The sequence below is a fragment of the Schistocerca cancellata genome, unplaced genomic scaffold (assembly GCF_023864275.1).
Source record: "Schistocerca cancellata isolate TAMUIC-IGC-003103 unplaced genomic scaffold, iqSchCanc2.1 HiC_scaffold_39, whole genome shotgun sequence".
Lineage (NCBI taxonomy): Eukaryota > Metazoa > Arthropoda > Insecta > Orthoptera > Acrididae > Schistocerca > Schistocerca cancellata.
Genome location: NW_026046103.1, coordinates 26,222 through 34,302, shown reverse-complemented (window position 1 = coordinate 34,302; position 8,081 = coordinate 26,222). Strand labels below are relative to the sequence as shown.

Here is an 8,081-nt window from a genome sequence, read left to right as displayed (position 1 = left end):
GCCCTGACGTATTTCAAAACTCATCTGTCGATTCGTAGTGTGTTGTTATTTCGAGGCGTTGTAGCACTCTTCTTCCGCGCATTCTTGCTGAAACTGAGTTCATTACTGTAATTTCGTATCCTACGTTTGATACAGTAGTTTAAAATGCTTGTGGAAGCATCTTTGTCAACACCTGAAAGTTAGTATGAAAAGAGGGCTGGCAGGTGCAGCGACGTAAAAATGAAAAAATGAGATAGAGCCAACAGCACCCGGTGTTCCCAGGCGGTCACCCATCCAAGTACTAACCGGGCCCGATGTTGCTTAACTTCGGTGATCGGACGAGAACCGGTGTATTCAACATGGTATGGCCGTTGGCGTCCTTATACTGTAGCCGCACCACACAAGAGGCATTCGCCTCTTCTCGCAACACACGCAATCGCCGCTTTCCGTGGCACATTTGACGCAAAGCACGTCCTTCCACCTCGAAGGTGGCGCGGAGTGCGCGCTCGGCTCGGCGTCTCATAGGAGACTGCCGAGCGTAGGTGCGGCGCACAACACAGCTGCTCGGTGCACCGCCTGTCATTCGTTTGGTGCGTGTGGCCGCGGGGTGTGGCAGTGTCCTGCTGGACCGACGGAGGCTTTCTCACCTGGCTGACACACGCCGCGCTTCCAGATATTTGCGTAATTTGCGCGGTGCATTTGCATTCGCGCCTGTCCCCCCCCTCCCGTCCCGACTTGTCCCGACTTTGCTCGACTGCCGCTCGCTGCCGCTCGGGTCGCGGTCCATATGACAGCACAAGCGCGAGAAACGTCTGCGGGAGGAGGCGAGACGACAAAAGAATAAATTTATGATTACAAATCGAATTTGGAGCTGCACGCCGCTGCAGAACGATAGGCGCTAACGTATTTCGGAGCATACCGCCCGATTCGTAGTGTTTTGTCGTTTTCAAAGACTTCCTGGCAAACTTGGTTAGCACATTCTCCTTCAAACTGAGTTAATTATTGCAGTTTCGTACCTGACGGCCGTTTAAAATGCTTGAGGAAGTCTCTTTGTCACGACAGAAAGGTGGTATGGGAAGAGGGCTGGCAAGAGTAGCGACTAAAAAGCGATAAATGAAGGCAGCCAGAGTTCCCAGGCGCTCATCCATACGAGTACTACCGTTGTTGCTTCACATCGGTGATCGGACGAGAACGGAAGATTTTATTTCTTTTTTTTTTTTTTTGTTTATTTTACATTGTGGAATTTAGCACTGCTACAAAACAGTAGGCCCTGACGTATTTCAAAACTCATCTGTCGATTCGTAGTGTGTTGTTATTTCCGAGGCGTTGTAGCACTCTTCTTCCGCGCATTCTTGCTGAAACTGAGTTCATTACTGTAATTTCGTATCCTACGTTTGATACAGTAGTTTAAAATGCTTGTGGAAGCATCTTTGTCAACACCTGAAAGTTAGTATGAAAAGAGGGCTGGCAGGTGCAGCGACGTAAAAATGAAAAAATGAGATAGAGCCAACAGCACCCGGTGTTCCCAGGCGGTCACCCATCCAAGTACTAACCGGGCCCGATGTTGCTTAACTTCGGTGATCGGACGAGAACCGGTGTATTCAACATGGTATGGCCGTTGGCGTCCTTATACTGTAGCCGCACCACACAAGAGGCATTCGCCTCTTCTCGCAACACACGCAATCGCCGCTTTCCGTGGCACATTTGACGCAAAGCACGTCCTTCCACCTCGAAGGTGGCGCGGAGTGCGCGCTCGGCTCGGCGTCTCATAGGAGACTGCCGAGCGTAGGTGCGGCGCACAACACAGCTGCTCGGTGCACCGCCTGTCATTCGTTTGGTGCGTGTGGCCGCGGGGTGTGGCAGTGTCCTGCTGGACCGACGGAGGCTTTCTCACCTGGCTGACACACGCCGCGCTTCCAGATATTTGCGTAATTTGCGCGGTGCATTTGCATTCGCGCCTGTCCCCCCCTCCCGTCCCGACTTGTCCCGACTTTGCTCGACTGCCGCTCGCTGCCGCTCGGGTCGCGGTCCATATGACAGCACAAGCGCGAGAAACGTCTGCGGGAGGAGGCGAGACGACAAAAGAATAAATTTATGATTACAAATCGAATTTGGAGCTGCACGCCGCTGCAGAACGATAGGCGCTAACGTATTTCGGAGCATACCGCCCGATTCGTAGTGTTTTGTCGTTTTCAAAGACTTCCTGGCAAACTTGGTTAGCACATTCTCCTTCAAACTGAGTTAATTATTGCAGTTTCGTACCTGACGGCCGTTTAAAATGCTTGAGGAAGTCTCTTTGTCACGACAGAAAGGTGGTATGGGAAGAGGGCTGGCAAGAGTAGCGACTAAAAAGCGATAAATGAAGGCAGCCAGAGTTCCCAGGCGCTCATCCATACGAGTACTACCGTTGTTGCTTCACATCGGTGATCGGACGAGAACGGAAGATTTTATTTCTTTTTTTTTTTTTTTTGTTTATTTACATTGTGGAATTTAGCACTGCTACAAAACAGTAGGCCCTGACGTATTTCAAAACTCATCTGTCGATTCGTAGTGTGTTGTTATTTCCGAGGCGTTGTAGCACTCTTCTTCCGCGCATTCTTGCTGAAACTGAGTTCATTACTGTAATTTCGTATCCTACGTTTGATACAGTAGTTTAAAATGCTTGTGGAAGCATCTTTGTCAACACCTGAAAGTTAGTATGAAAAGAGGGCTGGCAGGTGCAGCGACGTAAAAATGAAAAAATGAGATAGAGCCAACAGCACCCGGTGTTCCCAGGCGGTCACCCATCCAAGTACTAACCGGGCCCGATGTTGCTTAACTTCGGTGATCGGACGAGAACCGGTGTATTCAACATGGTATGGCCGTTGGCGTCCTTATACTGTAGCCGCACCACACAAGAGGCATTCGCCTCTTCTCGCAACACACGCAATCGCCGCTTTCCGTGGCACATTTGACGCAAAGCACGTCCTTCCACCTCGAAGGTGGCGCGGAGTGCGCGCTCGGCTCGGCGTCTCATAGGAGACTGCCGAGCGTAGGTGCGGCGCACAACACAGCTGCTCGGTGCACCGCCTGTCATTCGTTTGGTGCGTGTGGCCGCGGGGTGTGGCAGTGTCCTGCTGGACCGACGGAGGCTTTCTCACCTGGCTGACACACGCCGCGCTTCCAGATATTTGCGTAATTGCGCGGTGCATTTGCATTCGCGCCTGTCCCCCCCCTCCCGTCCCGACTTGTCCCGACTTTGCTCGACTGCCGCTCGCTGCCGCTCGGGTCGCGGTCCATATGACAGCACAAGCGCGAGAAACGTCTGCGGGAGGAGGCGAGACGACAAAAGAATAAATTTATGATTACAAATCGAATTTGGAGCTGCACGCCGCTGCAGAACGATAGGCGCTAACGTATTTCGGAGCATACCGCCCGATTCGTAGTGTTTTGTCGTTTTCAAAGACTTCCTGGCAAACTTGGTTAGCACATTCTCCTTCAAACTGAGTTAATTATTGCAGTTTCGTACCTGACGGCCGTTTAAAATGCTTGAGGAAGTCTCTTTGTCACGACAGAAAGGTGGTATGGGAAGAGGGCTGGCAAGAGTAGCGACTAAAAAGCGATAAATGAAGGCAGCCAGAGTTCCCAGGCGCTCATCCATACGAGTACTACCGTTGTTGCTTCACATCGGTGATCGGACGAGAACGGAAGATTTTATTTCTTTTTTTTTTTTTTTGTTTATTTACATTGTGGAATTTAGCACTGCTACAAAACAGTAGGCCCTGACGTATTTCAAAACTCATCTGTCGATTCGTAGTGTGTTGTTATTTCCGAGGCGTTGTAGCACTCTTCTTCCGCGCATTCTTGCTGAAACTGAGTTCATTACTGTAATTTCGTATCCTACGTTTGATACAGTAGTTTAAAATGCTTGTGGAAGCATCTTTGTCAACACCTGAAAGTTAGTATGAAAAGAGGGCTGGCAGGTGCAGCGACGTAAAAATGAAAAAATGAGATAGAGCCAACAGCACCCGGTGTTCCCAGGCGGTCACCCATCCAAGTACTAACCGGGCCCGATGTTGCTTAACTTCGGTGATCGGACGAGAACCGGTGTATTCAACATGGTATGGCCGTTGGCGTCCTTATACTGTAGCCGCACCACACAAGAGGCATTCGCCTCTTCTCGCAACACACGCAATCGCCGCTTTCCGTGGCACATTTGACGCAAAGCACGTCCTTCCACCTCGAAGGTGGCGCGGAGTGCGCGCTCGGCTCGGCGTCTCATAGGAGACTGCCGAGCGTAGGTGCGGCGCACAACACAGCTGCTCGGTGCACCGCCTGTCATTCGTTTGGTGCGTGTGGCCGCGGGGTGTGGCAGTGTCCTGCTGGACCGACGGAGGCTTTCTCACCTGGCTGACACACGCCGCGCTTCCAGATATTTGCGTAATTTGCGCGGTGCATTTGCATTCGCGCCTGTCCCCCCCTCCCGTCCCGACTTGTCCCGACTTTGCTCGACTGCCGCTCGCTGCCGCTCGGGTCGCGGTCCATATGACAGCACAAGCGCGAGAAACGTCTGCGGGAGGAGGCGAGACGACAAAAGAATAAATTTATGATTACAAATCGAATTTGGAGCTGCACGCCGCTGCAGAACGATAGGCGCTAACGTATTTCGGAGCATACCGCCCGATTCGTAGTGTTTTGTCGTTTTCAAAGACTTCCTGGCAAACTTGGTTAGCACATTCTCCTTCAAACTGAGTTAATTATTGCAGTTTCGTACCTGACGGCCGTTTAAAATGCTTGAGGAAGTCTCTTTGTCACGACAGAAAGGTGGTATGGGAAGAGGGCTGGCAAGAGTAGCGACTAAAAAGCGATAAATGAAGGCAGCCAGAGTTCCAGGCGCTCATCCATACGAGTACTACCGTTGTTGCTTCACATCGGTGATCGGACGAGAACGGAAGATTTTATTTCTTTTTTTTTTTTTTGTTTATTTACATTGTGGAATTTAGCACTGCTACAAAACAGTAGGCCCTGACGTATTTCAAAACTCATCTGTCGATTCGTAGTGTGTTGTTATTTCCGAGGCGTTGTAGCACTCTTCTTCCGCGCATTCTTGCTGAAACTGAGTTCATTACTGTAATTTCGTATCCTACGTTTGATACAGTAGTTTAAAATGCTTGTGGAAGCATCTTTGTCAACACCTGAAAGTTAGTATGAAAAGAGGGCTGGCAGGTGCAGCGACGTAAAAATGAAAAAATGAGATAGAGCCAACAGCACCCGGTGTTCCCAGGCGGTCACCCATCCAAGTACTAACCGGGCCCGATGTTGCTTAACTTCGGTGATCGGACGAGAACCGGTGTATTCAACATGGTATGGCCGTTGGCGTCCTTATACTGTAGCCGCACCACACAAGAGGCATTCGCCTCTTCTCGCAACACACGCAATCGCCGCTTTCCGTGGCACATTTGACGCAAAGCACGTCCTTCCACCTCGAAGGTGGCGCGGAGTGCGCGCTCGGCTCGGCGTCTCATAGGAGACTGCCGAGCGTAGGTGCGGCGCACAACACAGCTGCTCGGTGCACCGCCTGTCATTCGTTTGGTGCGTGTGGCCGCGGGGTGTGGCAGTGTCCTGCTGGACCGACGGAGGCTTTCTCACCTGGCTGACACACGCCGCGCTTCCAGATATTTGCGTAATTTGCGCGGTGCATTTGCATTCGCGCCTGTCCCCCCCTCCCGTCCCGACTTGTCCCGACTTTGCTCGACTGCCGCTCGCTGCCGCTCGGGTCGCGGTCCATATGACAGCACAAGCGCGAGAAACGTCTGCGGGAGGAGGCGAGACGACAAAAGAATAAATTTATGATTACAAATCGAATTTGGAGCTGCACGCCGCTGCAGAACGATAGGCGCTAACGTATTTCGGAGCATACCGCCCGATTCGTAGTGTTTTGTCGTTTTCAAAGACTTCCTGGCAAACTTGGTTAGCACATTCTCCTTCAAACTGAGTTAATTATTGCAGTTTCGTACCTGACGGCCGTTTAAAATGCTTGAGGAAGTCTCTTTGTCACGACAGAAAGGTGGTATGGGAAGAGGGCTGGCAAGAGTAGCGACTAAAAAGCGATAAATGAAGGCAGCCAGAGTTCCCAGGCGCTCATCCATACGAGTACTACCGTTGTTGCTTCACATCGGTGATCGGACGAGAACGGAAGATTTTATTTCTTTTTTTTTTTTTTTGTTTATTTACATTGTGGAATTTAGCACTGCTACAAAACAGTAGGCCCTGACGTATTTCAAAACTCATCTGTCGATTCGTAGTGTGTTGTTATTTCCGAGGCGTTGTAGCACTCTTCTTCCGCGCATTCTTGCTGAAACTGAGTTCATTACTGTAATTTCGTATCCTACGTTTGATACAGTAGTTTAAAATGCTTGTGGAAGCATCTTTGTCAACACCTGAAAGTTAGTATGAAAAGAGGGCTGGCAGGTGCAGCGACGTAAAAATGAAAAAATGAGATAGAGCCAACAGCACCCGGTGTTCCCAGGCGGTCACCCATCCAAGTACTAACCGGGCCCGATGTTGCTTAACTTCGGTGATCGGACGAGAACCGGTGTATTCAACATGGTATGGCCGTTGGCGTCCTTATACTGTAGCCGCACCACACAAGAGGCATTCGCCTCTTCTCGCAACACACGCAATCGCCGCTTTCCGTGGCACATTTGACGCAAAGCACGTCCTTCCACCTCGAAGGTGGCGCGGAGTGCGCGCTCGGCTCGGCGTCTCATAGGAGACTGCCGAGCGTAGGTGCGGCGCACAACACAGCTGCTCGGTGCACCGCCTGTCATTCGTTTGGTGCGTGTGGCCGCGGGGTGTGGCAGTGTCCTGCTGGACCGACGGAGGCTTTCTCACCTGGCTGACACACGCCGCGCTTCCAGATATTTGCGTAATTTGCGCGGTGCATTTGCATTCGCGCCTGTCCCCCCCTCCCGTCCCGACTTGTCCCGACTTTGCTCGACTGCCGCTCGCTGCCGCTCGGGTCGCGGTCCATATGACAGCACAAGCGCGAGAAACGTCTGCGGGAGGAGGCGAGACGACAAAAGAATAAATTTATGATTACAAATCGAATTTGGAGCTGCACGCCGCTGCAGAACGATAGGCGCTAACGTATTTCGGAGCATACCGCCCGATTCGTAGTGTTTTGTCGTTTTCAAAGACTTCCTGGCAAACTTGGTTAGCACATTCTCCTTCAAACTGAGTTAATTATTGCAGTTTCGTACCTGACGGCCGTTTTAAAATGCTTGAGGAAGTCTCTTTGTCACGACAGAAAGGTGGTATGGGAAGAGGGCTGGCAAGAGTAGCGACTAAAAAGCGATAAATGAAGGCAGCCAGAGTTCCCAGGCGCTCATCCATACGAGTACTACCGTTGTTGCTTCACATCGGTGATCGGACGAGAACGGAAGATTTTATTTCTTTTTTTTTTTTTTTGTTTATTTACATTGTGGAATTTAGCACTGCTACAAAACAGTAGGCCCTGACGTATTTCAAAACTCATCTGTCGATTCGTAGTGTGTTGTTATTTCCGAGGCGTTGTAGCACTCTTCTTCCGCGCATTCTTGCTGAAACTGAGTTCATTACTGTAATTTCGTATCCTACGTTTGATACAGTAGTTTAAAATGCTTGTGGAAGCATCTTTGTCAACACCTGAAAGTTAGTATGAAAAGAGGGCTGGCAGGTGCAGCGACGTAAAAATGAAAAAAATGAGATAGAGCCAACAGCACCCGGTGTTCCCAGGCGGTCACCCATCCAAGTACTAACCGGGCCCGATGTTGCTTAACTTCGGTGATCGGACGAGAACCGGTGTATTCAACATGGTATGGCCGTTGGCGTCCTTATACTGTAGCCGCACCACACAAGAGGCATTCGCCTCTTCTCGCAACACACGCAATCGCCGCTTTCCGTGGCACATTTGACGCAAAGCACGTCCTTCCACCTCGAAGGTGGCGCGGAGTGCGCGCTCGGCTCGGCGTCTCATAGGAGACTGCCGAGCGTAGGTGCGGCGCACAACACAGCTGCTCGGTGCACCGCCTGTCATTCGTTTGGTGCGTGTGGCCGCGGGGTGTGGCAGTGTCCTGCTGGAC

General features: G+C 51.1%; 7 non-coding genes across 7 annotated transcripts; all 7 read right to left on the bottom strand.

Moving 5' to 3' along the window:
• Positions 1 to 236: 236 nt before the first annotated feature.
• LOC126110853 (5S ribosomal RNA) lies at positions 237 to 355 on the bottom strand. Its single transcript, XR_007523999.1, has one exon. It is a non-coding gene; the product is annotated as a 5S ribosomal RNA (ribosomal RNA).
• Positions 356 to 1,483: 1,128 nt separating this feature from the next.
• On the bottom strand, positions 1,484 to 1,602 carry LOC126110852 (5S ribosomal RNA). The gene has a single exon (XR_007523998.1). It is a non-coding gene; the product is annotated as a 5S ribosomal RNA (ribosomal RNA).
• A 1,127-nt stretch (positions 1,603 to 2,729) lies between these two features.
• LOC126110851 (5S ribosomal RNA) lies at positions 2,730 to 2,848 on the bottom strand. Its single transcript, XR_007523997.1, has one exon. It is a non-coding gene; the product is annotated as a 5S ribosomal RNA (ribosomal RNA).
• A 1,126-nt stretch (positions 2,849 to 3,974) lies between these two features.
• LOC126110849 (5S ribosomal RNA) lies at positions 3,975 to 4,093 on the bottom strand. Its single transcript, XR_007523995.1, has one exon. It is a non-coding gene; the product is annotated as a 5S ribosomal RNA (ribosomal RNA).
• Positions 4,094 to 5,217: 1,124 nt separating this feature from the next.
• On the bottom strand, positions 5,218 to 5,336 carry LOC126110848 (5S ribosomal RNA). Its single transcript, XR_007523994.1, has one exon. It is a non-coding gene; the product is annotated as a 5S ribosomal RNA (ribosomal RNA).
• Positions 5,337 to 6,462: 1,126 nt separating this feature from the next.
• Positions 6,463 to 6,581, bottom strand: LOC126110847 (5S ribosomal RNA). The gene has a single exon (XR_007523993.1). It is a non-coding gene; the product is annotated as a 5S ribosomal RNA (ribosomal RNA).
• A 1,128-nt stretch (positions 6,582 to 7,709) lies between these two features.
• On the bottom strand, positions 7,710 to 7,828 carry LOC126110846 (5S ribosomal RNA). The gene has a single exon (XR_007523992.1). It is a non-coding gene; the product is annotated as a 5S ribosomal RNA (ribosomal RNA).
• Positions 7,829 to 8,081: the final 253 nt, after the last annotated feature.